We start from the raw sequence: 6,932 nt of genomic DNA on the forward strand, positions 1-6,932 counted from the left end.
GGACATGGTTCCAGTAATCCATGTCCTTAGTCTGCTTGTCTTCAGCAAACTGTTTGCGGGCTTTCTTGTGCATCATCTTTAGAAGAGGCTTCCTTCTGGGATGACAGCTATGCAGACCAATTTGATGCAGTGTGCGGTGTATGGTCTGAGCACTGACAGGCTGACTCCCCACCCCTTCAACCTCTGCAGCAATGCTGGCAGCACTCATACATCTATTTCTCAAACACAACCTCTGGATATGACACTCAGCACGTGCACTCAACTTCTTTGGTCGACCATGGCGAGGCCTGTTCTGAGTGGAACCTGTCCTGTTAAACCGCTGTATGGTCTTGGCCACCGTGCTGCAGCTCAGTTTCAGGGTCTTGGCAATCTTCTTATAGCCTATGCCATCTTTATGTAGAGCAACATTCATTTTTTTCAGATCCTCAGAGAGTTCTTTGCCATGAGGTGCCATGTTGAACTTCCAGTGACCAGTATGAGAGAGTGAGAGCGATAACACCAAATTTAACACACCTGCTCCCCATTCACACCTGAGACCTTGTAACACTAATGAGTCACATGACACCGGAGAGAGAAAATGGCTAATTGGGCCCAATTTGGACATTTTCACTTAGGGGTGTACTCACTTTTGTGGCCAGCGGTTTAGACATTAATGGTTGTGTGTTGAGTTATTTTGAGGGGACAGCAATCTATCGATCTATTTATCTAAATAAATAAAAATAGACTTTTGCATATTGTCAATTTAAATCGTTTTCTAAATTTAAATTTAATTACGTTAAATTAAATATAAAAAAATATTTTAAATGTATCCTGAATTATGTATCAAACATTGTCAAATAAATAAGTAAATAAATAATTAAAGACATTTTCCATATTGTCAGTTTTAATGTCTGTTTCCACAAATTCAATTAAATTAAATCCTGAAATATGCATCATTGTCCTATCTAAACAAATAAATTAAATGTATAGCTAGAATATACATTTTCTATATTAACAGTTAAAATCTGTTTTATTAAATAAATAAAATAAAATAATGCAAAGGACAACTAAGGTGGTATGTTAAAATTTTCACATTTTTTAAAGTTTATATTCAAGATATTTTGTGACTTTCAGGTTTTTTCTTAACTTTATATAAATAATTAAAAATAAAACGTGAATTGCTAAAGAAATACGTGTATTGTTATTCTGTGTATGGTGGCAATTGCTGATAATGCATATTTGAGATTTTCAGGATGCTTTCATTCACACCCATAGATGGTGCTACAATCAAACTGTTCAGCTGTTATTATAGAGCCACACCGTCTGACCAAACAGTCTACATTTGGACACACTGAGGGATGGTAGGGAAATGATGGGGATGTGTTTCTGCAGTTCTGTGAGTTTTGAGGGGTGCTAGAGCACTCTCAGTATGAAGGGAATGTGAGGACAGGAATCACCCTCTGCTAACTTGTGGCTGCTTCTGTGGCTTATACGCAAACATCAATAAAGCCTTGACTTTCTTAGAAAAGAGCTGTATTACACCTGTTATGACAGGCAAATGCCTCCTAAAATTGTGATTTTCAGTGTGAAAACTATGAGTCTGAGGTGTTTTTTGTTTGTTTTTTGTTGGATGTGGAATGTTTGTTTTCACTGCAAATGAAGCATGCAGAAATGTACAAACTTATATACTTTGGAGAACAAACAGCAAGTGTTTTGTTTTTGTTTTGATTTATTATTATTATTATAAATTTTGTTATGTCTTAAAACGGTATGTAGCTACACAGAAATTTAGACCAAATGTCTTTTATGTGCACAGATTCCTTGGCTCATGATCTAGACATCCCGCATACCTTCATTTATTTTTGCCTGGAAAAGTTTTCTGCCATATTGGATTTTTTGAAAAACATACTTTTGCAGACTAGTCCTTGTCCTATTTATTTATTTATTTATTTTGCCAGATCTGCACCAAATTTGGCATCCATTAAGCCTGTATAAAACAATCATGAAAAACATGGAACTTTAAATTCAACATGGCTGCCAGACACCAGTAAAAAATGTTGGGTGTGGCTTATTTTATTAAAATGGATAATTAAAAAGTAACTGTAATGACATTTGGTGCATGTACAGTAGGCTACAGTATTAAAAATTAACAAATATTTATCAGTCAATCGGTAGTGCCGTAATAATGATAAACATTAAAATGTCTGTAACTGGGACTATTAGTTCAATTACCCTAAGATATTGCAAGCAATCATTTATGAGGACAATCAGTGTCTGAAAAACAAAGTTTCATTTCATTTGAACAGAAGGTGGCGCTATAACAGTGGACGACTAAATAACGCGACTGTGATTAATGTTTATGAATTTATTTAAAAATTAAATGTCAGTAAAAAAGACAACAGCTTTAGAATATGAACAATACTGAGCTTGTGGGTTTAAGTGGATCGCATTCGGAACCTGATAATTGCTTCTTGCAACTTTATTCTATTATTTAACCAATTATAAAAACTATAGGCCTAACTGTTGTTTTGTTTTGTTTTGTTGTTTTGATTTTCATTCAAAAATTAAACAGCTAGGCGATGTGTAGACCCTTTTGAAAGAGGTTCACATTCAGAAACACATTAGAAACACATTCCTCACTGTTCCCTAAGGTCCGTCATTATTTTAATTAACATCTTCTTAAGCAGTATGTGTTCACTCTTGATTGATGGCTAAATTCAGCTAAGTGCAGATGCTACGTGCTGTCAGGTGCCGGCAGACAGAATATCATGAGCACATGGACTGCACTTTTTATGGCTGCACTCTTTCTCTTTTTTTCCCTGCCATAAAGGATGAACTCATCGCTAAAAATGGATCCCGGTTCCTTCCTCATCACAGGCCTCATCATCAGCAGATTGGAGAATGGGCGATGAGCCAGGAGTCTTCATCTCTTAAAGGCACTCAGCATTTTTCTTTTTTTGTTGCTTTCTCTTTCTCTCATCCATATGCACAAGTTTCTAAGTATATACTCACATACAGGAGCGTTTCTAGCCTTCCATCAGTACCTAGGCCTCCCATCAAAAAAGGGACTCCATATTTTGATATTGGTATGGATACATAGATCTAAAAGCTCTTTACCTGCAGTCGCTCACAAGCTGCACGCGCAATAAATTGTTTTCGTCACTGAAAAACTGATAGTCATTTTTAAGTTTATCTTCATAGGTAAATATCCACCCCCTCCAGTGCCTACTTTTTGTTTTCTGACTTACAAATGATCCCGTTAGGAAACCGCTGCAAATTAATCAGTGCATGAGTGAACCGAATGAATCAAAGTCAAGTCACCTTTTTATTTATATAGTGCTTTATACAATTCAGATTGTGTCTCCTCTGGAAAAATGGTGTGGTTTGATTCCAGGCTGCAACACAGGTCAGATTGTGCAGAGGATTAATCTGGTTCTTGTGGTCTTGTGCCGATGTCCATCTTGGTGACGAGGTCTCCGCAGGGGAACTGTCTCTAGGGCTCATCTAGTTGACATGGTCTCCATTGACATTCAGGGCTGTAGAGGTCGTCTCTAAGTGCTGATCCAGCATCTGGTCTGGATACGGACTGTATCTGGTTGGATACTGTGACCTCGGAATAAAAATGAAACAGACTAATATTTGCATAGATGCCATTCTTCTTATGACGTAGCAAGTACATCGGGGGGTTATGGGAAGTGTTCCCAGTTCCGGTTGACCTAATTAAGGCAGCTTAACAATCCTTTAACAGATTTGAATTATAGAAATGTGATAGTGTGTTATGTGTATGCCAGGTTAAAGAGATGGGTCTTTAATCTAAATTTAAACTGACAGAGTGTGACTGCCTCCCAGACAACGCTAGGTAGATTGTTCCAGAGTTTGGGTGCTAAATAGGAAAAGGATCTGCCGCCCACAGTTGATTTTTATATTCTAGGTATTATCAAAATGTCCAGAGTTTTGAGAACATAAATATTGTCATACTTCCTGGTTCTAGTAAGAACTCTAGCTGCTGCGTTTTGAACCAGCTGGAGTTTGTGTATTAAGCGGGCAGAACAACCACCCAATAAAGCATTACAATAATCTAACGTTGAGGTCATGAACGCATTCATTAACATTTCTGCATTTGACATGGAAAGCATAGGTCATAATTTAGATATATTTTTAAGATGGAAAAATGCGGTTTTACAAATGCTAGAAACGTGGCTTTCAAAGGAAAGATTGCTATCAAATAGCACACCCAGATTCCTAACTGATGAGAAAGTATTGACAGAGCAGCCAGTGGTAGTGTTAGACAGTGTTCTAGGTTAATACATGCAGAGGTTTTTGATCCGATAATTAACGCCTCTGTTTTTTTGTTTTTTTTTAGAATTTAGGAAATTACTTTTTTTTATATCAACTATGCATTCCGTTAGTTTTGCGAATTGATATGTTTTGTCAGGCTGCGAAAAAATATAGAGCTGAGTATCATCAGCATAACAGTGAAAGCTAACACCATGTTTCCTGATGTTATCTCCCAAGGGTAGCATGTAAAGCGTGAAAAGCAATGGCCCTGGTACTGAGCCTTGTGGTACTCCATACTACACTTGTGATCGATATGATACCTCTTCATTCACTGCTTTGAATTGATGACGGTCAGATAAGTATGATTTGAACCATGCCAATGCAATTCCACTAATGCCAACATAATTTTCTAGTCTATTCAAAAATTATGTTGGCATTACTGGAATTGCACTGAATAAAACTAAATCACCAACAATTTCAGACCCATTTACAAACCAAACAAATGATAATATCAAAAGATTGATTCATTCGCGATCTGGCATTGCTAATTCTGATGCTAAACTGCTGATAGAAAACACACGTGACATAACTGCTGAAATATCAGGGGGAAATTATTTTCAGGTCGTTATATAATCTTCACTGTCAGACAAGGATTCATCAGTAATAATTTACCGGGGCAGAGCAGTTTTTTTTTGTTTGGGGCTCGTGCCGTGCCCCAGTAAAAGGGCTCTAGCCCTGCTCAAATTTTCTCACGAGCACTGAAAAAATGAATGAAAAGTTCCTTTGGGTTTGTTTCATGAAGGTTCAGCAAACTGAGGCGTATTTTGTTCAAGGATAGAACTCATATAAATATGAAATTAATGTACCTGAAAGTCAAATCTCAGATCCACACCACTTACATATTGGTCTGAATGACACAAATGCAAATAGGCAGAGGGATACAGATACGAAAACATCCCAGTGTCTTTGTACTAAATGCTGGTAGATCGATTTTGAAGATTGGACTGAAAACTAATTAATACAATGAATATTTCTCTCTTTCAATAATGAGAAAGAGAGTTATATACTGTAGGACAGACTGTTAGTGCCAGCGCTGAGCTCCAAGAGAACATAGTTTACGCCATCATTTCATTACTCCATCATCCAGAAAAAAGTCCATCAATAGATAATTTTGGGGTTATTTGGCTACTGTCCAAATCAGTGGGTCAGGTCTCATATTACGATTGACAGTGATCTACTGCTGCTGACAGCACTGAGAACATTCACAGCTCACTTAGAGAAACGGTATAAAGTTTACAACGTGCAACCTAAGTTGTTTGCCTGTTATTTAATTCACTGTCAAAGAGACTCTAAATATCACTGAAGATCATATGAGTCCAACCTGGTCCATTCTAAACTATCATTTAATTGTTTAAACATATGGGCGGCCCTTCAGGTTCGGTGTATAGCAGAGTCATTCAGTTCTTTTTGCTGTGTTTGCCTGCCTTCTTTCAGTGCCTCAAATGTTTCCTATTATGTCTTTCATTTTTCCCGCTGTAAATATATTCCACTCTCAAAAGCCTCTGCCAATGTCTGAAATACTCCAACGTTTTCATTTAGCATCATTCACCCCCAAAGTATGCTTAAGTCAGTCTCCTTCAAACAGTGCCATGAACTGATTAGAAAAATATGGACAATTATAGACAGCTTAAACTCTTTTTTTTTAAACTAAGGCTGGTTTGTATTTCCTTAGTCTCTAACCTGAGTCCAGAGAAGAGCCAAGGAAAATAAATGTTAATGGTGTATTCCACCATGTGGGTTTTATATTATTAATGTTGAGGGCAGCTTCCAAAAATATATGTGGCAAAAAACATAAAGACAGTCTCATCGACCATGTTGGCACATCCTTGGTGCCTCCAAAGGTCATTTTAGGCTGACTCCACTGCAGATTTGCAAGCTTAAGAAGGGCAGGAGACCAAAGGCAGTACAGAAGTGATATGGTAAGGCAGCAGGCTCCAGATATGAGTTTTATTGAAATATTTACTGGGCTTTTGGTGTGAGGAGAGAGCAAGAACAACAAACAAATAACAGAAACAAACATTAATTGCTAAGAATACAAAACAATTTAGGTGCCAGTGGTTTTTGGATGGTTTTATAGAGTTTTCCTTTACTTACTCAGTGCCTTTCAATTATGTTATTAGTCATACATTGAACTATGTTATGTTTTCTTACGTGTGTTATCTGTGGTGCAAAAAAGCCAGTGTAATGGTAATGTTTTGTGCAGTCCACGCATAATCAGTTGTTTCATTTTTCTTTTTCTTTTTTTAATGTGTAGAATTTAAAACAGTAGCTTAATATTGTGAAATATTTTTACAAAAATATATATTTTTAATAAATTTTAAAATATAATTTATTTCTGTTATTGCAAAACTGAATGTTTAGAAGCTATTACTCCAGTCTTCAGTGTCACATGATTCTTCAGAAATCATTCTAATATGCTGATTTGGTTCTTAAAAATCAGCATATTAATCAGCATATCAGCATATCAACAAAAAAATCAGCATATCAACAAAAATTATTCAAAACGTAATAATCACTTGAATCTAGCTTGCACTCACTGTTGTAAAACGGAAGCAGTTCCGGGGGAATTACGTATGAGGTCAGCTTTGCGCATGCGCCGCTCAGAAGTGACGCAC

Source organism: Sinocyclocheilus anshuiensis, unplaced genomic scaffold, assembly GCF_001515605.1.
Source record: "Sinocyclocheilus anshuiensis isolate Anshui unplaced genomic scaffold, SAMN03320099.WGS_v1.1 scaffold805, whole genome shotgun sequence".
NCBI classification, from domain to species: Eukaryota; Metazoa; Chordata; class Actinopteri; order Cypriniformes; family Cyprinidae; genus Sinocyclocheilus; species Sinocyclocheilus anshuiensis.